The sequence below is a fragment of the Ambystoma mexicanum genome, chromosome 1q (genome assembly GCF_040938575.1).
Source record: "Ambystoma mexicanum isolate Mex_15411 chromosome 1q, UKY_AmexF1_1, whole genome shotgun sequence".
In the NCBI taxonomy this organism is placed as follows: Eukaryota; Metazoa; Chordata; class Amphibia; order Caudata; family Ambystomatidae; genus Ambystoma; species Ambystoma mexicanum.
In genome coordinates this window covers 592,715,889-592,736,956 of record NC_090922.1, presented here as the reverse complement: position 1 = coordinate 592,736,956, position 21,068 = coordinate 592,715,889, and the positions used below count along the sequence as shown (strand labels likewise).

General features: G+C 54.5%; 23 non-coding genes across 23 annotated transcripts; all 23 read right to left on the bottom strand.

Moving 5' to 3' along the window:
• Positions 1 to 675: 675 nt before the first annotated feature.
• Positions 676 to 791, bottom strand: LOC138564169 (U5 spliceosomal RNA). The gene has a single exon (XR_011300128.1). It is a non-coding gene; the product is annotated as a U5 spliceosomal RNA (small nuclear RNA).
• A 776-nt stretch (positions 792 to 1,567) lies between these two features.
• On the bottom strand, positions 1,568 to 1,683 carry LOC138564168 (U5 spliceosomal RNA). The gene has a single exon (XR_011300127.1). It is a non-coding gene; the product is annotated as a U5 spliceosomal RNA (small nuclear RNA).
• Positions 1,684 to 2,488: 805 nt separating this feature from the next.
• On the bottom strand, positions 2,489 to 2,604 carry LOC138564167 (U5 spliceosomal RNA). The gene has a single exon (XR_011300126.1). It is a non-coding gene; the product is annotated as a U5 spliceosomal RNA (small nuclear RNA).
• A 770-nt stretch (positions 2,605 to 3,374) lies between these two features.
• LOC138565165 (U5 spliceosomal RNA) lies at positions 3,375 to 3,490 on the bottom strand. The gene has a single exon (XR_011301074.1). It is a non-coding gene; the product is annotated as a U5 spliceosomal RNA (small nuclear RNA).
• Positions 3,491 to 4,266: 776 nt separating this feature from the next.
• LOC138564165 (U5 spliceosomal RNA) lies at positions 4,267 to 4,382 on the bottom strand. Its single transcript, XR_011300124.1, has one exon. It is a non-coding gene; the product is annotated as a U5 spliceosomal RNA (small nuclear RNA).
• Positions 4,383 to 5,187: 805 nt separating this feature from the next.
• On the bottom strand, positions 5,188 to 5,303 carry LOC138564164 (U5 spliceosomal RNA). The gene has a single exon (XR_011300123.1). It is a non-coding gene; the product is annotated as a U5 spliceosomal RNA (small nuclear RNA).
• A 776-nt stretch (positions 5,304 to 6,079) lies between these two features.
• On the bottom strand, positions 6,080 to 6,195 carry LOC138564163 (U5 spliceosomal RNA). The gene has a single exon (XR_011300122.1). It is a non-coding gene; the product is annotated as a U5 spliceosomal RNA (small nuclear RNA).
• Positions 6,196 to 6,971: 776 nt separating this feature from the next.
• LOC138565187 (U5 spliceosomal RNA) lies at positions 6,972 to 7,087 on the bottom strand. Its single transcript, XR_011301093.1, has one exon. It is a non-coding gene; the product is annotated as a U5 spliceosomal RNA (small nuclear RNA).
• An 805-nt stretch (positions 7,088 to 7,892) lies between these two features.
• On the bottom strand, positions 7,893 to 8,008 carry LOC138564162 (U5 spliceosomal RNA). The gene has a single exon (XR_011300121.1). It is a non-coding gene; the product is annotated as a U5 spliceosomal RNA (small nuclear RNA).
• A 770-nt stretch (positions 8,009 to 8,778) lies between these two features.
• LOC138564161 (U5 spliceosomal RNA) lies at positions 8,779 to 8,894 on the bottom strand. Its single transcript, XR_011300120.1, has one exon. It is a non-coding gene; the product is annotated as a U5 spliceosomal RNA (small nuclear RNA).
• Positions 8,895 to 9,670: 776 nt separating this feature from the next.
• LOC138564160 (U5 spliceosomal RNA) lies at positions 9,671 to 9,786 on the bottom strand. The gene has a single exon (XR_011300119.1). It is a non-coding gene; the product is annotated as a U5 spliceosomal RNA (small nuclear RNA).
• A 776-nt stretch (positions 9,787 to 10,562) lies between these two features.
• On the bottom strand, positions 10,563 to 10,678 carry LOC138565185 (U5 spliceosomal RNA). The gene has a single exon (XR_011301091.1). It is a non-coding gene; the product is annotated as a U5 spliceosomal RNA (small nuclear RNA).
• An 805-nt stretch (positions 10,679 to 11,483) lies between these two features.
• On the bottom strand, positions 11,484 to 11,599 carry LOC138564159 (U5 spliceosomal RNA). Its single transcript, XR_011300118.1, has one exon. It is a non-coding gene; the product is annotated as a U5 spliceosomal RNA (small nuclear RNA).
• A 770-nt stretch (positions 11,600 to 12,369) lies between these two features.
• Positions 12,370 to 12,485, bottom strand: LOC138564158 (U5 spliceosomal RNA). The gene has a single exon (XR_011300117.1). It is a non-coding gene; the product is annotated as a U5 spliceosomal RNA (small nuclear RNA).
• A 776-nt stretch (positions 12,486 to 13,261) lies between these two features.
• LOC138564157 (U5 spliceosomal RNA) lies at positions 13,262 to 13,377 on the bottom strand. The gene has a single exon (XR_011300116.1). It is a non-coding gene; the product is annotated as a U5 spliceosomal RNA (small nuclear RNA).
• An 805-nt stretch (positions 13,378 to 14,182) lies between these two features.
• Positions 14,183 to 14,298, bottom strand: LOC138564156 (U5 spliceosomal RNA). The gene has a single exon (XR_011300115.1). It is a non-coding gene; the product is annotated as a U5 spliceosomal RNA (small nuclear RNA).
• A 776-nt stretch (positions 14,299 to 15,074) lies between these two features.
• LOC138564153 (U5 spliceosomal RNA) lies at positions 15,075 to 15,190 on the bottom strand. Its single transcript, XR_011300113.1, has one exon. It is a non-coding gene; the product is annotated as a U5 spliceosomal RNA (small nuclear RNA).
• An 805-nt stretch (positions 15,191 to 15,995) lies between these two features.
• On the bottom strand, positions 15,996 to 16,111 carry LOC138564152 (U5 spliceosomal RNA). Its single transcript, XR_011300112.1, has one exon. It is a non-coding gene; the product is annotated as a U5 spliceosomal RNA (small nuclear RNA).
• A 770-nt stretch (positions 16,112 to 16,881) lies between these two features.
• Positions 16,882 to 16,997, bottom strand: LOC138564151 (U5 spliceosomal RNA). Its single transcript, XR_011300111.1, has one exon. It is a non-coding gene; the product is annotated as a U5 spliceosomal RNA (small nuclear RNA).
• A 776-nt stretch (positions 16,998 to 17,773) lies between these two features.
• On the bottom strand, positions 17,774 to 17,889 carry LOC138564150 (U5 spliceosomal RNA). The gene has a single exon (XR_011300110.1). It is a non-coding gene; the product is annotated as a U5 spliceosomal RNA (small nuclear RNA).
• A 776-nt stretch (positions 17,890 to 18,665) lies between these two features.
• On the bottom strand, positions 18,666 to 18,781 carry LOC138564149 (U5 spliceosomal RNA). The gene has a single exon (XR_011300109.1). It is a non-coding gene; the product is annotated as a U5 spliceosomal RNA (small nuclear RNA).
• An 805-nt stretch (positions 18,782 to 19,586) lies between these two features.
• LOC138564148 (U5 spliceosomal RNA) lies at positions 19,587 to 19,702 on the bottom strand. Its single transcript, XR_011300108.1, has one exon. It is a non-coding gene; the product is annotated as a U5 spliceosomal RNA (small nuclear RNA).
• Positions 19,703 to 20,472: 770 nt separating this feature from the next.
• On the bottom strand, positions 20,473 to 20,588 carry LOC138564147 (U5 spliceosomal RNA). Its single transcript, XR_011300107.1, has one exon. It is a non-coding gene; the product is annotated as a U5 spliceosomal RNA (small nuclear RNA).
• Between the last annotated feature and the right edge of the window lie 480 nt (positions 20,589 to 21,068).

The following is a 21,068-nucleotide window of genomic DNA, read 5'->3' as shown; positions in this document are numbered from 1 at the left end:
GCGAATGGAGAATGCTATCGGGCTCCGAACCCGTGGCAGAATGACTTTATTTGCAAGCAATCCCATCCAAAGTCATGAAACCTGGCAGGGGATTGTGGGTATGCAAATTTCTCCAGACCGCAGGCCATGTGACATTGGCCAAAAGGCAGGCAGAGTCTGCCTTTGCCTGAGGACTCCCCTCGTTTACATAAGGTCTAGGGCTTCTGGGAGGCAGGCGTGAGATTTTCTTTTGGGCCCCAGAGATGGGGCTCCTCCCCCAGGATGTTGAAAAAGCAGCCCGCTCTCTCCTTTCTCAGGACACAGGGGTCATTTTCCGCCCTCACCCTGTCTTGCACGGGTGCTGGGCCTCCTGGGCTGCCAGCGGGCAAAGAACGGCGTTTGTCAGGCGTTCGTCAGCCGATCGGGGCCCGGGCCCAAACCCCTGCCCACTGGGGCCATATCCTCCTGGATGCTAGCTTGGAGCCAGCCTCTGCTGGCTCACCAGCAGGTGGCGACAGCAGCAAGCATTAGCTAAAGGCTCCCCCCTCTGGCTACCACTGCAAAGCATCAGCCTGGCTGTGCTGCGAGGACCCCTGCAAAGGCTGACTGACAGCTGGGGGGTGCAAGCCAACAGCTGAAAAGCAGGCTTTGCGCTTTCATTTGCTCTGTTTCTTTTTTTTTTTAACCAGCATAGGTAACCCTGCACTTGGCAGGGCTTCAAAAAATTGAGTGAAACTCTTTAATGTTCCTCTCCACGGAAATCTTTAGTAAAAGGCGAAAGATTTATTCGGTTTGAAGAGAAACCAGAGTATGCGCTCTAGTGGCCCCGACTGCGGCCGCAAAAAATGCAACACCTCACTAGCTCAGGGTGACTTAGTGAAGCAGTGCACACGATGACGCTTTTTGAGATGAAGCGAATGGAGAATGCTATCGGGCTCCGAACCCGTGGCAGAATGACTTTATTTGCAAGCAATCCCATCCAAAGTCATGAAACCTGGCAGGGGATTGTGGGTATGCAAATTTCTCCAGACCGCAGGCCATGTGACATTGGCCAAAAGGCAGGCAGAGTCTGCCTTTGCCTGAGGACTCCCCTCGTTTACATAAGGTCTAGGGCTTCTGGGAGGCAGGCGTGAGATTTTCTTTTGGGCCCCAGAGATGGGGCTCCTCCCCCAGGATGTTGAAAAAGCAGCCCGCTCTCTCCTTTCTCAGGACACAGGGGTCATTTTCCGCCCTCACCCTGTCTTGCACGGGTGCTGGGCCTCCTGGGCTGCCAGCGGGCAAAGAACGGCGTTTGTCAGGCGTTCGTCAGCCGATCGGGGCCCGGGCCCAAACCCCTGCCCACTGGGGCCATATCCTCCTGGATGCTAGCTTGGAGCCAGCCTCTGCTGGCTCACCAGCAGGTGGCGACAGCAGCAAGCATTAGCTAAAGGCTCCCCCCTCTGGCTACCACTGCAAAGCATCAGCCTGGCTGTGCTGCGAGGACCCCTGCAAAGGCTGACTGACAGCTGGGGGGTGCAAGCCAACAGCTGAAAAGCAGGCTTTGCGCTTTCATTTGCTCTGTTTCTTTTTTTTTTTAACCAGCATAGGTAACCCTGCACTTGGCAGGGCTTCAAAAAATTGAGTGAAACTCTTTAATGTTCCTCTCCACGGAAATCTTTAGTAAAAGGCGAAAGATTTATTCGGTTTGAAGAGAAACCAGAGTATGCGCTCTAGTGGCCCCGACTGCGGCCGCAAAAAATGCAACACCTCACTAGCTCAGGGTGACTTAGTGAAGCAGTGCACACGATGACGCTTTTTGAGATGAAGCGAATGGAGAATGCTATCGGGCTCCGAACCCGTGGCAGAATGACTTTATTTGCAAGCAATCCCATCCAAAGTCATGAAACCTGGCAGGGGATTGTGGGTATGCAAATTTCTCCAGACCGCAGGCCATGTGACATTGGCCAAAAGGCAGGCAGAGTCTGCCTTTGCCTGAGGACTCCCCTCGTTTACATAAGGTCTAGGGCTTCTGGGAGGCAGGCGTGAGATTTTCTTTTGGGCCCCAGAGATGGGGCTCCTCCCCCAGGATGTTGAAAAAGCAGCCCGCTCTCTCCTTTCTCAGGACACAGGGGTCATTTTCCGCCCTCACCCTGTCTTGCACGGGTGCTGGGCCTCCTGGGCTGCCAGGTTCTTTTGCCCGCCAGGGCAAAGCCCGCCGGGCAAAGGACGGCGTTTGTCAGGCGTTTGTCAGCCGATCGGGGCCCGGGCCCAAACCCCTGCCCACTGGGGCCATATCCTCCTGGATGCTAGCTTGGAGCCAGCCTCTGCTGGCTCACCAGCAGGTGGCGACAGCAGCAAGCATTAGCTAAAGGCTCCCCCCTCTGGCTACCACTGCAAGGCATCAGCCTGGCTGTGCTGCGAGGACCCCTGCAAAGGCTGACTGACAGCTGGGGGGTGCAAGCCAACAGCTGAAAAGCAGGCTTTGCGCTTTCATTTGCTCTGTTTCTTTTTTTTTATAACCAGCATAGGTAACCCTGCACTTGGCAGGGCTTCAAAAAATTGAGTGAAACTCTTTAATGTTCCTCTCCACGGAAATCTTTAGTAAAAGGCGAAAGATTTATTCGGTTTGAAGAGAAACCAGAGTATGCGCTCTAGTGGCCCCGACTGCGGCCGCAAAAAATGCAACACCTCACTAGCTCAGGGTGACTTAGTGAAGCAGTGCACACAATGACGCTTTTTGAGATGAAGCGAATGGAGAATGCTATCGGGCTCCGAACCCGTGGCAGAATGACTTTATTTGCAAGCAATCCCATCCAAAGTCATGAAACCTGGCAGGGGATTGTGGGTATGCAAATTTCTCCAGACCGCAGGCCATGTGACATTGGCCAAAAGGCAGGCAGAGTCTGCCTTTGCCTGAGGACTCCCCTCGTTTACATAAGGTCTAGGGCTTCTGGGAGGCAGGCGTGAGATTTTCTTTTGGGCCCCAGAGATGGGGCTCCTCCCCCAGGATGTTGAAGAAGCAGCCCGCTCTCTCCTTTCTCAGGACACAGGGGTCATTTTCCGCCCTCACCCTGTCTTGCACGGGTGCTGGGCCTCCTGGGCTGCCAGCGGGCAAAGGACGGCGTTTGTCAGGCGTTCGTCAGCCGATCGGGGCCCGGGCCCAAACCCCTGCCCACTGGGGCCATATCCTCCTGGATGCTAGCTTGGAGCCAGCCTCTGCTGGCTCACCAGCAGGTGGCGACAGCAGCAAGCATTAGCTAAAGGCTCCCCCCTCTGGCTACCACTGCAAGGCATCAGCCTGGCTGTGCTGCGAGGACCCCTGCAAAGGCTGACTGACAGCTGGGGGGTGCAAGCCAACAGCTGAAAAGCAGGCTTTGCGCTTTCATTTGCTCTGTTTCTTTTTAACCAGCATAGGTAACCCTGCACTTGGCAGGGCTTCAAAAAATTGAGTGAAACTCTTTAATGTTCCTCTCCATGGAAATCTTTAGTAAAAGGCGAAAGATTTATTCGGTTTGAAGAGAAACCAGAGTATGCGCTCTAGTGGCCCCGACTGCGGCCGCAAAAAATGCAACACCTCACTAGCTCAGGGTGACTTAGTGAAGCAGTGCACACGATGACGCTTTTTGAGATGAAGCGAATGGAGAATGCTATCGGGCTCCGAACCCGTGGCAGAATGACTTTATTTGCAAGCAATCCCATCCAAAGTCATGAAACCTGGCAGGGGATTGTGGGTATGCAAATTTCTCCAGACCGCAGGCCATGTGACATTGGCCAAAAGGCAGGCAGAGTCTGCCTTTGCCTGAGGACTCCCCTCGTTTACATAAGGTCTAGGGCTTCTGGGAGGCAGGCGTGAGATTTTCTTTTGGGCCCCAGAGATGGGGCTCCTCCCCCAGGATGTTGAAGAAGCAGCCCGCTCTCTCCTTTCTCAGGACACAGGGATCATTTTCCGCCCTCACCCTGTCTTGCACGGGTGCTGGGCCTCCTGGGCTGCCAGCGGGCAAAGAACGGCGTTTGTCAGGCGTTCGTCAGCCGATCGGGGCCCGGGCCCAAACCCCTGCCCACTGGGGCCATATCCTCCTGGATGCTAGCTTGGAGCCAGCCTCTGCTGGCTCACCAGCAGGTGGCGACAGCAGCAAGCATTAGCTAAAGGCTCCCCCCTCTGGCTACCACTGCAAAGCATCAGCCTGGCTGTGCTGCGAGGACCCCTGCAAAGGCTGACTGACAGCTGGGGGGTGCAAGCCAACAGCTGAAAAGCAGGCTTTGCGCTTTCATTTGCTCTGTTTCTTTTTTTTTTTAACCAGCATAGGTAACCCTGCACTTGGCAGGGCTTCAAAAAATTGAGTGAAACTCTTTAATGTTCCTCTCCACGGAAATCTTTAGTAAAAGGCGAAAGATTTATTCGGTTTGAAGAGAAACCAGAGTATGCGCTCTAGTGGCCCCGACTGCGGCCGCAAAAAATGCAACACCTCACTAGCTCAGGGTGACTTAGTGAAGCAGTGCACACGATGACGCTTTTTGAGATGAAGCGAATGGAGAATGCTATCGGGCTCCGAACCCGTGGCAGAATGACTTTATTTGCAAGCAATCCCATCCAAAGTCATGAAACCTGGCAGGGGATTGTGGGTATGCAAATTTCTCCAGACCGCAGGCCATGTGACATTGGCCAAAAGGCAGGCAGAGTCTGCCTTTGCCTGAGGACTCCCCTCGTTTACATAAGGTCTAGGGCTTCTGGGAGGCAGGCGTGAGATTTTCTTTTGGGCCCCAGAGATGGGGCTCCTCCCCCAGGATGTTGAAAAAGCAGCCCGCTCTCTCCTTTCTCAGGACACAGGGGTCATTTTCCGCCCTCACCCTGTCTTGCACGGGTGCTGGGCCTCCTGGGCTGCCAGGTTCTTTTGCCCGCCAGGGCAAAGCCCGCCGGGCAAAGGACGGCGTTTGTCAGGCGTTCGTCAGCCGATCGGGGCCCGGGCCCAAACCCCTGCCCACTGGGGCCATATCCTCCTGGATGCTAGCTTGGAGCCAGCCTCTGCTGGCTCACCAGCAGGTGGCAACAGCAGCAAGCATTAGCTAAAGGCTCCCCCCTCTGGCTACCACTGCAAGGCATCAGCCTGGCTGTGCTGCGAGGACCCCTGCAAAGGCTGACTGACAGCTGGGGGGTGCAAGCCAACAGCTGAAAAGCAGGCTTTGCGCTTTTATTTGCTCTGTTTCTTTTTTTTTTTAACCAGCATAGGTAACCCTGCACTTGGCAGGGCTTCAAAAAATTGAGTGAAACTCTTTAATGTTCCTCTCCACGGAAATCTTTAGTAAAAGGCGAAAGATTTATTCGGTTTGAAGAGAAACCAGAGTATGCGCTCTAGTGGCCCCGACTGCGGCCGCAAAAAATGCAACACCTCACTAGCTCAGGGTGACTTAGTGAAGCAGTGCACACGATGACGCTTTTTGAGATGAAGCGAATGGAGAATGCTATCGGGCTCCGAACCCGTGGCAGAATGACTTTATTTGCAAGCAATCCCATCCAAAGTCATGAAACCTGGCAGGGGATTGTGGGTATGCAAATTTCTCCAGACCGCAGGCCATGTGACATTGGCCAAAAGGCAGGCAGAGTCTGCCTTTGCCTGAGGACTCCCCTCGTTTACATAAGGTCTAGGGCTTCTTGGAGGCAGGCGTGAGATTTTCTTTTGGGCCCCAGAGATGGGGCTCCTCCCCCAGGATGTTGAAAAAGCAGCCCGCTCTCTCCTTTCTCAGGACACAGGGGTCATTTTCCGCCCTCACCCTGTCTTGCACGGGTGCTGGGCCTCCTGGGCTGCCAGCGGGCAAAGAACGGCGTTTGTCAGGCGTTCGTCAGCCGATCGGGGCCCGGGCCCAAACCCCTGCCCACTGGGGCCATATCCTCCTGGATGCTAGCTTGGAGCCAGCCTCTGCTGGCTCACCAGCAGGTGGCGACAGCAGCAAGCATTAGCTAAAGGCTCCCCCCTCTGGCTACCACTGCAAAGCATCAGCCTGGCTGTGCTGCGAGGACCCCTGCAAAGGCTGACTGACAGCTGGGGGGTGCAAGCCAACAGCTGAAAAGCAGGCTTTGCGCTTTCATTTGCTCTGTTTCTTTTTTTTTTTAACCAGCATAGGTAACCCTGCACTTGGCAGGGCTTCAAAAAATTGAGTGAAACTCTTTAATGTTCCTCTCCACGGAAATCTTTAGTAAAAGGCGAAAGATTTATTCGGTTTGAAGAGAAACCAGAGTATGCGCTCTAGTGGCCCCGACTGCGGCCGCAAAAAATGCAACACCTCACTAGCTCAGGGTGACTTAGTGAAGCAGTGCACACGATGACGCTTTTTGAGATGAAGCGAATGGAGAATGCTATCGGGCTCCGAACCCGTGGCAGAATGACTTTATTTGCAAGCAATCCCATCCAAAGTCATGAAACCTGGCAGGGGATTGTGGGTATGCAAATTTCTCCAGACCGCAGGCCATGTGACATTGGCCAAAAGGCAGGCAGAGTCTGCCTTTGCCTGAGGACTCCCCTCGTTTACATAAGGTCTAGGGCTTCTGGGAGGCAGGCGTGAGATTTTCTTTTGGGCCCCAGAGATGGGGCTCCTCCCCCAGGATGTTGAAAAAGCAGCCCGCTCTCTCCTTTCTCAGGACACAGGGGTCATTTTCCGCCCTCACCCTGTCTTGCACGGGTGCTGGGCCTCCTGGGCTGCCAGCGGGCAAAGAACGGCGTTTGTCAGGCGTTCGTCAGCCGATCGGGGCCCGGGCCCAAACCCCTGCCCACTGGGGCCATATCCTCCTGGATGCTAGCTTGGAGCCAGCCTCTGCTGGCTCACCAGCAGGTGGCGACAGCAGCAAGCATTAGCTAAAGGCTCCCCCCTCTGGCTACCACTGCAAAGCATCAGCCTGGCTGTGCTGCGAGGACCCCTGCAAAGGCTGACTGACAGCTGGGGGGTGCAAGCCAACAGCTGAAAAGCAGGCTTTGCGCTTTCATTTGCTCTGTTTCTTTTTTTTTTTAACCAGCATAGGTAACCCTGCACTTGGCAGGGCTTCAAAAAATTGAGTGAAACTCTTTAATGTTCCTCTCCACGGAAATCTTTAGTAAAAGGCGAAATATTTATTCGGTTTGAAGAGAAACCAGAGTATGCGCTCTAGTGGCCCCGACTGCGGCCGCAAAAAATGCAACACCTCACTAGCTCAGGGTGACTTAGTGAAGCAGTGCACACGATGACGCTTTTTGAGATGAAGCGAATGGAGAATGCTATCGGGCTCCGAACCCGTGGCAGAATGACTTTATTTGCAAGCAATCCCATCCAAAGTCATGAAACCTGGCAGGGGATTGTGGGTATGCAAATTTCTCCAGACCGCAGGCCATGTGACATTGGCCAAAAGGCAGGCAGAGTCTGCCTTTGCCTGAGGACTCCCCTCGTTTACATAAGGTATAGGGCTTCTGGGAGGCAGGCGTGAGATTTTCTTTTGGGCCCCAGAGATGGGGCTCCTCCCCCAGGATGTTGAAAAAGCAGCCCGCTCTCTCCTTTCTCAGGACACAGGGGTCATTTTCCGCCCTCACCCTGTCTTGCACGGGTGCTGGGCCTCCTGGGCTGCCAGGTTCTTTTGCCCGCCAGGGCAAAGCCCGCCGGGCAAAGGACGGCGTTTGTCAGGCGTTTGTCAGCCGATCGGGGCCCGGGCCCAAACCCCTGCCCACTGGGGCCATATCCTCCTGGATGCTAGCTTGGAGCCAGCCTCTGCTGGCTCACCAGCAGGTGGCGACAGCAGCAAGCATTAGCTAAAGGCTCCCCCCTCTGGCTACCACTGCAAGGCATCAGCCTGGCTGTGCTGCGAGGACCCCTGCAAAGGCTGACTGACAGCTGGGGGGTGCAAGCCAACAGCTGAAAAGCAGGCTTTGCGCTTTCATTTGCTCTGTTTCTTTTTTTTTATAACCAGCATAGGTAACCCTGCACTTGGCAGGGCTTCAAAAAATTGAGTGAAACTCTTTAATGTTCCTCTCCACGGAAATCTTTAGTAAAAGGCGAAAGATTTATTCGGTTTGAAGAGAAACCAGAGTATGCGCTCTAGTGGCCCCGACTGCGGCCGCAAAAAATGCAACACCTCACTAGCTCAGGGTGACTTAGTGAAGCAGTGCACACAATGACGCTTTTTGAGATGAAGCGAATGGAGAATGCTATCGGGCTCCGAACCCGTGGCAGAATGACTTTATTTGCAAGCAATCCCATCCAAAGTCATGAAACCTGGCAGGGGATTGTGGGTATGCAAATTTCTCCAGACCGCAGGCCATGTGACATTGGCCAAAAGGCAGGCAGAGTCTGCCTTTGCCTGAGGACTCCCCTCGTTTACATAAGGTCTAGGGCTTCTGGGAGGCAGGCGTGAGATTTTCTTTTGGGCCCCAGAGATGGGGCTCCTCCCCCAGGATGTTGAAGAAGCAGCCCGCTCTCTCCTTTCTCAGGACACAGGGGTCATTTTCCGCCCTCACCCTGTCTTGCACGGGTGCTGGGCCTCCTGGGCTGCCAGCGGGCAAAGGACGGCGTTTGTCAGGCGTTCGTCAGCCGATCGGGGCCCGGGCCCAAACCCCTGCCCACTGGGGCCATATCCTCCTGGATGCTAGCTTGGAGCCAGCCTCTGCTGGCTCACCAGCAGGTGGCGACAGCAGCAAGCATTAGCTAAAGGCTCCCCCCTCTGGCTACCACTGCAAGGCATCAGCCTGGCTGTGCTGCGAGGACCCCTGCAAAGGCTGACTGACAGCTGGGGGGTGCAAGCCAACAGCTGAAAAGCAGGCTTTGCGCTTTCATTTGCTCTGTTTCTTTTTAACCAGCATAGGTAACCCTGCACTTGGCAGGGCTTCAAAAAATTGAGTGAAACTCTTTAATGTTCCTCTCCACGGAAATCTTTAGTAAAAGGCGAAAGATTTATTCGGTTTGAAGAGAAACCAGAGTATGCGCTCTAGTGGCCCCGACTGCGGCCGCAAAAAATGCAACACCTCACTAGCTCAGGGTGACTTAGTGAAGCAGTGCACACGATGACGCTTTTTGAGATGAAGCGAATGGAGAATGCTATCGGGCTCCGAACCCGTGGCAGAATGACTTTATTTGCAAGCAATCCCATCCAAAGTCATGAAACCTGGCAGGGGATTGTGGGTATGCAAATTTCTCCAGACCGCAGGCCATGTGACATTGGCCAAAAGGCAGGCAGAGTCTGCCTTTGCCTGAGGACTCCCCTCGTTTACATAAGGTCTAGGGCTTCTGGGAGGCAGGCGTGAGATTTTCTTTTGGGCCCCAGAGATGGGGCTCCTCCCCCAGGATGTTGAAGAAGCAGCCCGCTCTCTCCTTTCTCAGGACACAGGGATCATTTTCCGCCCTCACCCTGTCTTGCACGGGTGCTGGGCCTCCTGGGCTGCCAGCGGGCAAAGAACGGCGTTTGTCAGGCGTTCGTCAGCCGATCGGGGCCCGGGCCCAAACCCCTGCCCACTGGGGCCATATCCTCCTGGATGCTAGCTTGGAGCCAGCCTCTGCTGGCTCACCAGCAGGTGGCGACAGCAGCAAGCATTAGCTAAAGGCTCCCCCCTCTGGCTACCACTGCAAAGCATCAGCCTGGCTGTGCTGCGAGGACCCCTGCAAAGGCTGACTGACAGCTGGGGGGTGCAAGCCAACAGCTGAAAAGCAGGCTTTGCGCTTTCATTTGCTCTGTTTCTTTTTTTTTTTAACCAGCATAGGTAACCCTGCACTTGGCAGGGCTTCAAAAAATTGAGTGAAACTCTTTAATGTTCCTCTCCACGGAAATCTTTAGTAAAAGGCGAAAGATTTATTCGGTTTGAAGAGAAACCAGAGTATGCGCTCTAGTGGCCCCGACTGCGGCCGCAAAAAATGCAACACCTCACTAGCTCAGGGTGACTTAGTGAAGCAGTGCACACGATGACGCTTTTTGAGATGAAGCGAATGGAGAATGCTATCGGGCTCCGAACCCGTGGCAGAATGACTTTATTTGCAAGCAATCCCATCCAAAGTCATGAAACCTGGCAGGGGATTGTGGGTATGCAAATTTCTCCAGACCGCAGGCCATGTGACATTGGCCAAAAGGCAGGCAGAGTCTGCCTTTGCCTGAGGACTCCCCTCGTTTACATAAGGTCTAGGGCTTCTGGGAGGCAGGCGTGAGATTTTCTTTTGGGCCCCAGAGATGGGGCTCCTCCCCCAGGATGTTGAAAAAGCAGCCCGCTCTCTCCTTTCTCAGGACACAGGGGTCATTTTCCGCCCTCACCCTGTCTTGCACGGGTGCTGGGCCTCCTGGGCTGCCAGCGGGCAAAGAACGGCGTTTGTCAGGCGTTCGTCAGCCGATCGGGGCCCGGGCCCAAACCCCTGCCCACTGGGGCCATATCCTCCTGGATGCTAGCTTGGAGCCAGCCTCTGCTGGCTCACCAGCAGGTGGCGACAGCAGCAAGCATTAGCTAAAGGCTCCCCCCTCTGGCTACCACTGCAAAGCATCAGCCTGGCTGTGCTGCGAGGACCCCTGCAAAGGCTGACTGACAGCTGGGGGGTGCAAGCCAACAGCTGAAAAGCAGGCTTTGCGCTTTCATTTGCTCTGTTTCTTTTTTTTTTTAACCAGCATAGGTAACCCTGCACTTGGCAGGGCTTCAAAAAATTGAGTGAAACTCTTTAATGTTCCTCTCCACGGAAATCTTTAGTAAAAGGCGAAATATTTATTCGGTTTGAAGAGAAACCAGAGTATGCGCTCTAGTGGCCCCGACTGCGGCCGCAAAAAATGCAACACCTCACTAGCTCAGGGTGACTTAGTGAAGCAGTGCACACGATGACGCTTTTTGAGATGAAGCGAATGGAGAATGCTATCGGGCTCCGAACCCGTGGCAGAATGACTTTATTTGCAAGCAATCCCATCCAAAGTCATGAAACCTGGCAGGGGATTGTGGGTATGCAAATTTCTCCAGACCGCAGGCCATGTGACATTGGCCAAAAGGCAGGCAGAGTCTGCCTTTGCCTGAGGACTCCCCTCGTTTACATAAGGTATAGGGCTTCTGGGAGGCAGGCGTGAGATTTTCTTTTGGGCCCCAGAGATGGGGCTCCTCCCCCAGGATGTTGAAAAAGCAGCCCGCTCTCTCCTTTCTCAGGACACAGGGGTCATTTTCCGCCCTCACCCTGTCTTGCACGGGTGCTGGGCCTCCTGGGCTGCCAGGTTCTTTTGCCCGCCAGGGCAAAGCCCGCCGGGCAAAGGACGGCGTTTGTCAGGCGTTTGTCAGCCGATCGGGGCCCGGGCCCAAACCCCTGCCCACTGGGGCCATATCCTCCTGGATGCTAGCTTGGAGCCAGCCTCTGCTGGCTCACCAGCAGGTGGCGACAGCAGCAAGCATTAGCTAAAGGCTCCCCCCTCTGGCTACCACTGCAAGGCATCAGCCTGGCTGTGCTGCGAGGACCCCTGCAAAGGCTGACTGACAGCTGGGGGGTGCAAGCCAACAGCTGAAAAGCAGGCTTTGCGCTTTCATTTGCTCTGTTTCTTTTTTTTTATAACCAGCATAGGTAACCCTGCACTTGGCAGGGCTTCAAAAAATTGAGTGAAACTCTTTAATGTTCCTCTCCACGGAAATCTTTAGTAAAAGGCGAAAGATTTATTCGGTTTGAAGAGAAACCAGAGTATGCGCTCTAGTGGCCCCGACTGCGGCCGCAAAAAATGCAACACCTCACTAGCTCAGGGTGACTTAGTGAAGCAGTGCACACAATGACGCTTTTTGAGATGAAGCGAATGGAGAATGCTATCGGGCTCCGAACCCGTGGCAGAATGACTTTATTTGCAAGCAATCCCATCCAAAGTCATGAAACCTGGCAGGGGATTGTGGGTATGCAAATTTCTCCAGACCGCAGGCCATGTGACATTGGCCAAAAGGCAGGCAGAGTCTGCCTTTGCCTGAGGACTCCCCTCGTTTACATAAGGTCTAGGGCTTCTGGGAGGCAGGCGTGAGATTTTCTTTTGGGCCCCAGAGATGGGGCTCCTCCCCCAGGATGTTGAAGAAGCAGCCCGCTCTCTCCTTTCTCAGGACACAGGGGTCATTTTCCGCCCTCACCCTGTCTTGCACGGGTGCTGGGCCTCCTGGGCTGCCAGCGGGCAAAGGACGGCGTTTGTCAGGCGTTCGTCAGCCGATCGGGGCCCGGGCCCAAACCCCTGCCCACTGGGGCCATATCCTCCTGGATGCTAGCTTGGAGCCAGCCTCTGCTGGCTCACCAGCAGGTGGCGACAGCAGCAAGCATTAGCTAAAGGCTCCCCCCTCTGGCTACCACTGCAAGGCATCAGCCTGGCTGTGCTGCGAGGACCCCTGCAAAGGCTGACTGACAGCTGGGGGGTGCAAGCCAACAGCTGAAAAGCAGGCTTTGCGCTTTCATTTGCTCTGTTTCTTTTTAACCAGCATAGGTAACCCTGCACTTGGCAGGGCTTCAAAAAATTGAGTGAAACTCTTTAATGTTCCTCTCCACGGAAATCTTTAGTAAAAGGCGAAAGATTTATTCGGTTTGAAGAGAAACCAGAGTATGCGCTCTAGTGGCCCCGACTGCGGCCGCAAAAAATGCAACACCTCACTAGCTCAGGGTGACTTAGTGAAGCAGTGCACACGATGACGCTTTTTGAGATGAAGCGAATGGAGAATGCTATCGGGCTCCGAACCCGTGGCAGAATGACTTTATTTGCAAGCAATCCCATCCAAAGTCATGAAACCTGGCAGGGGATTGTGGGTATGCAAATTTCTCCAGACCGCAGGCCATGTGACATTGGCCAAAAGGCAGGCAGAGTCTGCCTTTGCCTGAGGACTCCCCTCGTTTACATAAGGTCTAGGGCTTCTGGGAGGCAGGCGTGAGATTTTCTTTTGGGCCCCAGAGATGGGGCTCCTCCCCCAGGATGTTGAAGAAGCAGCCCGCTCTCTCCTTTCTCAGGACACAGGGATCATTTTCCGCCCTCACCCTGTCTTGCACGGGTGCTGGGCCTCCTGGGCTGCCAGCGGGCAAAGAACGGCGTTTGTCAGGCGTTCGTCAGCCGATCGGGGCCCGGGCCCAAACCCCTGCCCACTGGGGCCATATCCTCCTGGATGCTAGCTTGGAGCCAGCCTCTGCTGGCTCACCAGCAGGTGGCGACAGCAGCAAGCATTAGCTAAAGGCTCCCCCCTCTGGCTACCACTGCAAAGCATCAGCCTGGCTGTGCTGCGAGGACCCCTGCAAAGGCTGACTGACAGCTGGGGGGTGCAAGCCAACAGCTGAAAAGCAGGCTTTGCGCTTTCATTTGCTCTGTTTCTTTTTTTTTTTAACCAGCATAGGTAACCCTGCACTTGGCAGGGCTTCAAAAAATTGAGTGAAACTCTTTAATGTTCCTCTCCACGGAAATCTTTAGTAAAAGGCGAAAGATTTATTCGGTTTGAAGAGAAACCAGAGTATGCGCTCTAGTGGCCCCGACTGCGGCCGCAAAAAATGCAACACCTCACTAGCTCAGGGTGACTTAGTGAAGCAGTGCACACGATGACGCTTTTTGAGATGAAGCGAATGGAGAATGCTATCGGGCTCCGAACCCGTGGCAGAATGACTTTATTTGCAAGCAATCCCATCCAAAGTCATGAAACCTGGCAGGGGATTGTGGGTATGCAAATTTCTCCAGACCGCAGGCCATGTGACATTGGCCAAAAGGCAGGCAGAGTCTGCCTTTGCCTGAGGACTCCCCTCGTTTACATAAGGTCTAGGGCTTCTGGGAGGCAGGCGTGAGATTTTCTTTTGGGCCCCAGAGATGGGGCTCCTCCCCCAGGATGTTGAAAAAGCAGCCCGCTCTCTCCTTTCTCAGGACACAGGGGTCATTTTCCGCCCTCACCCTGTCTTGCACGGGTGCTGGGCCTCCTGGGCTGCCAGGTTCTTTTGCCCGCCAGGGCAAAGCCCGCCGGGCAAAGGACGGCGTTTGTCAGGCGTTCGTCAGCCGATCGGGGCCCGGGCCCAAACCCCTGCCCACTGGGGCCATATCCTCCTGGATGCTAGCTTGGAGCCAGCCTCTGCTGGCTCACCAGCAGGTGGCAACAGCAGCAAGCATTAGCTAAAGGCTCCCCCCTCTGGCTACCACTGCAAGGCATCAGCCTGGCTGTGCTGCGAGGACCCCTGCAAAGGCTGACTGACAGCTGGGGGGTGCAAGCCAACAGCTGAAAAGCAGGCTTTGCGCTTTTATTTGCTCTGTTTCTTTTTTTTTTTAACCAGCATAGGTAACCCTGCACTTGGCAGGGCTTCAAAAAATTGAGTGAAACTCTTTAATGTTCCTCTCCACGGAAATCTTTAGTAAAAGGCGAAAGATTTATTCGGTTTGAAGAGAAACCAGAGTATGCGCTCTAGTGGCCCCGACTGCGGCCGCAAAAAATGCAACACCTCACTAGCTCAGGGTGACTTAGTGAAGCAGTGCACACGATGACGCTTTTTGAGATGAAGCGAATGGAGAATGCTATCGGGCTCCGAACCCGTGGCAGAATGACTTTATTTGCAAGCAATCCCATCCAAAGTCATGAAACCTGGCAGGGGATTGTGGGTATGCAAATTTCTCCAGACCGCAGGCCATGTGACATTGGCCAAAAGGCAGGCAGAGTCTGCCTTTGCCTGAGGACTCCCCTCGTTTACATAAGGTCTAGGGCTTCTGGGAGGCAGGCGTGAGATTTTCTTTTGGGCCCCAGAGATGGGGCTCCTCCCCCAGGATGTTGAAAAAGCAGCCCGCTCTCTCCTTTCTCAGGACACAGGGGTCATTTTCCGCCCTCACCCTGTCTTGCACGGGTGCTGGGCCTCCTGGGCTGCCAGCGGGCAAAGAACGGCGTTTGTCAGGCGTTCGTCAGCCGATCGGGGCCCGGGCCCAAACCCCTGCCCACTGGGGCCATATCCTCCTGGATGCTAGCTTGGAGCCAGCCTCTGCTGGCTCACCAGCAGGTGGCGACAGCAGCAAGCATTAGCTAAAGGCTCCCCCCTCTGGCTACCACTGCAAAGCATCAGCCTGGCTGTGCTGCGAGGACCCCTGCAAAGGCTGACTGACAGCTGGGGGGTGCAAGCCAACAGCTGAAAAGCAGGCTTTGCGCTTTCATTTGCTCTGTTTCTTTTTTTTTTTAACCAGCATAGGTAACCCTGCACTTGGCAGGGCTTCAAAAAATTGAGTGAAACTCTTTAATGTTCCTCTCCACGGAAATCTTTAGTAAAAGGCGAAAGATTTATTCGGTTTGAAGAGAAACCAGAGTATGCGCTCTAGTGGCCCCGACTGCGGCCGCAAAAAATGCAACACCTCACTAGCTCAGGGTGACTTAGTGAAGCAGTGCACACGATGACGCTTTTTGAGATGAAGCGAATGGAGAATGCTATCGGGCTCCGAACCCGTGGCAGAATGACTTTATTTGCAAGCAATCCCATCCAAAGTCATGAAACCTGGCAGGGGATTGTGGGTATGCAAATTTCTCCAGACCGCAGGCCATGTGACATTGGCCAAAAGGCAGGCAGAGTCTGCCTTTGCCTGAGGACTCCCCTCGTTTACATAAGGTCTAGGGCTTCTGGGAGGCAGGCGTGAGATTTTCTTTTGGGCCCCAGAGATGGGGCTCCTCCCCCAGGATGTTGAAAAAGCAGCCCGCTCTCTCCTTTCTCAGGACACAGGGGTCATTTTCCGCCCTCACCCTGTCTTGCACGGGTGCTGGGCCTCCTGGGCTGCCAGGTTCTTTTGCCCGCCAGGGCAAAGCCCGCCGGGCAAAGGACGGCGTTTGTCAGGCGTTTGTCAGCCGATCGGGGCCCGGGCCCAAACCCCTGCCCACTGGGGCCATATCCTCCTGGATGCTAGCTTGGAGCCAGCCTCTGCTGGCTCACCAGCAGGTGGCGACAGCAGCAAGCATTAGCTAAAGGCTCCCCCCTCTGGCTACCACTGCAAGGCATCAGCCTGGCTGTGCTGCGAGGACCCCTGCAAAGGCTGACTGACAGCTGGGGGGTGCAAGCCAACAGCTGAAAAGCAGGCTTTGCGCTTTCATTTGCTCTGTTTCTTTTTTTTTATAACCAGCATAGGTAACCCTGCACTTGGCAGGGCTTCAAAAAATTGAGTGAAACTCTTTAATGTTCCTCTCCACGGAAATCTTTAGTAAAAGGCGAAAGATTTATTCGGTTTGAAGAGAAACCAGAGTATGCGCTCTAGTGGCCCCGACTGCGGCCGCAAAAAATGCAACACCTCACTAGCTCAGGGTGACTTAGTGAAGCAGTGCACACAATGACGCTTTTTGAGATGAAGCGAATGGAGAATGCTATCGGGCTCCGAACCCGTGGCAGAATGACTTTATTTGCAAGCAATCCCATCCAAAGTCATGAAACCTGGCAGGGGATTGTGGGTATGCAAATTTCTCCAGACCGCAGGCCATGTGACATTGGCCAAAAGGCAGGCAGAGTCTGCCTTTGCCTGAGGACTCCCCTCGTTTACATAAGGTCTAGGGCTTCTGGGAGGCAGGCGTGAGATTTTCTTTTGGGCCCCAGAGATGGGGCTCCTCCCCCAGGATGTTGAAGAAGCAGCCCGCTCTCTCCTTTCTCAGGACACAGGGGTCATTTTCCGCCCTCACCCTGTCTTGCACGGGTGCTGGGCCTCCTGGGCTGCCAGCGGGCAAAGGACGGCGTTTGTCAGGCGTTCGTCAGCCGATCGGGGCCCGGGCCCAAACCCCTGCCCACTGGGGCCATATCCTCCTGGATGCTAGCTTGGAGCCAGCCTCTGCTGGCTCACCAGCAGGTGGCGACAGCAGCAAGCATTAGCTAAAGGCTCCCCCCTCTGGCTACCACTGCAAGGCATCAGCCTGGCTGTGCTGCGAGGACCCCTGCAAAGGCTGACTGACAGCTGGGGGGTGCAAGCCAACAGCTGAAAAGCAGGCTTTGCGCTTTCATTTGCTCTGTTTCTTTTTAACCAGCATAGGTAACCCTGCACTTGGCAGGGCTTCAAAAAATTGAGTGAAACTCTTTAATGTTCCTCTCCACGGAAATCTTTAGTAAAAGGCGAAAGATTTATTCGGTTTGAAGAGAAACCAGAGTATGCGCTCTAGTGGCCCCGACTGCGGCCGCAAAAAATGCAACACCTCACTAGCTCAGGGTGACTTAGTGAAGCAGTGCACACGATGACGCTTTTTGAGATGAAGCGAATGGAGAATGCTATCGGGCTCCGAACCCGTGGCAGAATGACTTTATTTGCAAGCAATCCCATCCAAAGTCATGAAACCTGGCAGGGGATTGTGGGTATGCAAATTTCTCCAGACCGCAGGCCATGTGACATTGGCCAAAAGGCAGGCAGAGTCTGCCTTTGCCTGAGGACTCCCCTCGTTTACATAAGGTCTAGGGCTTCTGGGAGGCAGGCGTGAGATTTTCTTTTGGGCCCCAGAGATGGGGCTCCTCCCCCAGGATGTTGAAGAAGCAGCCCGCTCTCTCCTTTCTCAGGACACAGGGATCATTTTCCGCCCTCACCCTGTCTTGCACGGGTGCTGGGCCTCCTGGGCTGCCAGCGGGCAAAGAACGGCGTTTGTCAGGCGTTCGTCAGCCGATCGGGGCCCGGGCCCAAACCCCTGCCCACTGGGGCCATATCCTCCTGGATGCTAGCTTGGAGCCAGCCTCTGCTGGCTCACCAGCAGGTGGCGACAGCAGCAAGCATTAGCTAAAGGCTCCCCCCTCTGGCTACCACTGCAAAGCATCAGCCTGGCTGTGCTGCGAGGACCCCTGCAAAGGCTGACTGACAGCTGGGGGGTGCAAGCCAACAGCTGAAAAGCAGGCTTTGCGCTTTCATTTGCTCTGTTTCTTTTTTTTTTTAACCAGCATAGGTAACCCTGCACTTGGCAGGGCTTCAAAAAATTGAGTGAAACTCTTTAATGTTCCTCTCCACGGAAATCTTTAGTAAAAGGCGAAAGATTTATTCGGTTTGAAGAGAAACCAGAGTATGCGCTCTAGTGGCCCCGACTGCGGCCGCAAAAAATGCAACACCTCACTAGCTCAGGGTGACTTAGTGAAGCAGTGCACACGATGACGCTTTTTGAGATGAAGCGAATGGAGAATGCTATCGGGCTCCGAACCCGTGGCAGAATGACTTTATTTGCAAGCAATCCCATCCAAAGTCATGAAACCTGGCAGGGGATTGTGGGTATGCAAATTTCTCCAGACCGCAGGCCATGTGACATTGGCCAAAAGGCAGGCAGAGTCTGCCTTTGCCTGAGGACTCCCCTCGTTTACATAAGGTCTAGGGCTTCTGGGAGGCAGGCGTGAGATTTTCTTTTGGGCCCCAGAGATGGGGCTCCTCCCCCAGGATGTTGAAAAAGCAGCCCGCTCTCTCCTTTCTCAGGACACAGGGGTCATTTTCCGCCCTCACCCTGTCTTGCACGGGTGCTGGGCCTCCTGGGCTGCCAGCGGGCAAAGAACGGCGTTTGTCAGGCGTTCGTCAGCCGATCGGGGCCCGGGCCCAAACCCCTGCCCACTGGGGCCATATCCTCCTGGATGCTAGCTTGGAGCCAGCCTCTGCTGGCTCACCAGCAGGTGGCGACAGCAGCAAGCATTAGCTAAAGGCTCCCCCCTCTGGCTACCACTGCAAAGCATCAGCCTGGCTGTGCTGCGAGGACCCCTGCAAAGGCTGACTGACAGCTGGGGGGTGCAAGCCAACAGCTGAAAAGCAGGCTTTGCGCTTTCATTTGCTCTGTTTCTTTTTTTTTTTAACCAGCATAGGTAACCCTGCACTTGGCAGGGCTTCAAAAAATTGAGTGAAACTCTTTAATGTTCCTCTCCACGGAAATCTTTAGTAAAAGGCGAAAGATTTATTCGGTTTGAAGAGAAACCAGAGTATGCGCTCTAGTGGCCCCGACTGCGGCCGCAAAAAATGCAACACCTCACTAGCTCAGGGTGACTTAGTGAAGCAGTGCACACGATGACGCTTTTTGAGATGAAGCGAATGGAGAATGCTATCGGGCTCCGAACCCGTGGCAGAATGACTTTATTTGCAAGCAATCCCATCCAAAGTCATGAAACCTGGCAGGGGATTGTGGGTATGCAAATTTCTCCAGACCGCAGGCCATGTGACATTGGCCAAAAGGCAGGCAGAGTCTGCCTTTGCCTGAGGACTCCCCTCGTTTACATAAGGTCTAGGGCTTCTGGGAGGCAGGCGTGAGATTTTCTTTTGGGCCCCAGAGATGGGGCTCCTCCCCCAGGATGTTGAAAAAGCAGCCCGCTCTCTCCTTTCTCAGGACACAGGGGTCATTTTCCGCCCTCACCCTGTCTTGCACGGGTGCTGGGCCTCCTGGGCTGCCAGGTTCTTTTGCCCGCCAGGGCAAAGCCCGCCGGGCAAAGGACGGCGTTTGTCAGGCGTTTGTCAGCCGATCGGGGCCCGGGCCCAAACCCCTGCCCACTGGGGCCATATCCTCCTGGATGCTAGCTTGGAGCCAGCCTCTGCTGGCTCACCAGCAGGTGGCGACAGCAGCAAGCATTAGCTAAAGGCTCCCCCCTCTGGCTACCACTGCAAGGCATCAGCCTGGCTGTGCTGCGAGGACCCCTGCAAAGGCTGACTGACAGCTGGGGGGTGCAAGCCAACAGCTGAAAAGCAGGCTTTGCGCTTTCATTTGCTCTGTTTCTTTTTTTTTATAACCAGCATAGGTAACCCTGCACTTGGCAGGGCTTCAAAAAATTGAGTGAAACTCTTTAATGTTCCTCTCCACGGAAATCTTTAGTAAAAGGCGAAAGATTTATTCGGTTTGAAGAGAAACCAGAGTATGCGCTCTAGTGGCCCCGACTGCGGCCGCAAAAAATGCAACACCTCACTAGCTCAGGGTGACTTAGTGAAGCAGTGCACACAATGACGCTTTTTGAGATGAAGCGAATGGAGAATGCTATCGGGCTCCGAACCCGTGGCAGAATGACTTTATTTGCAAGCAATCCCATCCAAAGTCATGAAACCTGGCAGGGGATTGTGGGTATGCAAATTTCTCCAGACCGCAGGCCATGTGACATTGGCCAAAAGGCAGGCAGAGTCTGCCTTTGCCTGAGGACTCCCCTCGTTTACATAAGGTCTAGGGCTTCTGGGAGGCAGGCGTGAGATTTTCTTTTGGGCCCCAGAGATGGGGCTCCTCCCCCAGGATGTTGAAGAAGCAGCCCGCTCTCTCCTTTCTCAGGACACAGGGGTCATTTTCCGCCCTCACCCTGTCTTGCACGGGTGCTGGGCCTCCTGGGCTGCCAGCGGGCAAAGGACGGCGTTTGTCAGGCGTTCGTCAGCCGATCGGGGCCCGGGCCCAAACCCCTGCCCACTGGGGCCATATCCTCCTGGATGCTAGCTTGGAGCCAGCCTCTGCTGGCTCACCAGCAGGTGGCGACAGCAGCAAGCATTAGCTAAAGGCTCCCCCCTCTGGCTACCACTGCAAGGCATCAGCCTGGCTGTGCTGCGAGGACCCCTGCAAAGGCTGACTGACAGCTGGGGGGTGCAAGCCAACAGCTGAAAAGCAGGCTTTGCGCTTTCATTTGCTCTGTTTCTTTTTAACCAGCATAGGTAACCCTGCACTTGGCAGGGCTTCAAAAAATTGAGTGAAACTCTTTAATGTTCCTCTCCACGGAAATCTTTAGTAAAAGGCGAAAGATTTATTCGGTTTGAAGAGAAACCAGAGTATGCGCTCTAGTGGCCCCGACTGCGGCCGCAAAAAATGCAACACCTCACTAGCTCAGGGTGACTTAGTGAAGCAGTGCACACGATGACGCTTTTTGAGATGAAGCGAATGGAGAATGCTATCGGGCTCCGAACCCGTGGCAGAATGACTTTATTTGCAAGCAATCCCATCCAAAGTCATGAAACCTGGCAGGGGATTGTGGGTATGCAAATTTCTCCAGACCGCAGGCCATGTGACATTGGCCAAAAGGCAGGCAGAGTCTGCCTTTGCCTGAGGACTCCCCTCGTTTACATAAGGTCTAGGGCTTCTGGGAGGCAGGCGTGAGATTTTCTTTTGGGCCCCAGAGATGGGGCTCCTCCCCCAGGATGTTGAAGAAGCAGCCCGCTCTCTCCTTTCTCAGGACACAGGGATCATTTTCCGCCCTCACCCTGTCTTGCACGGGTGCTGGGCCTCCTGGGCTGCCAGCGGGCAAAGAACGGCGTT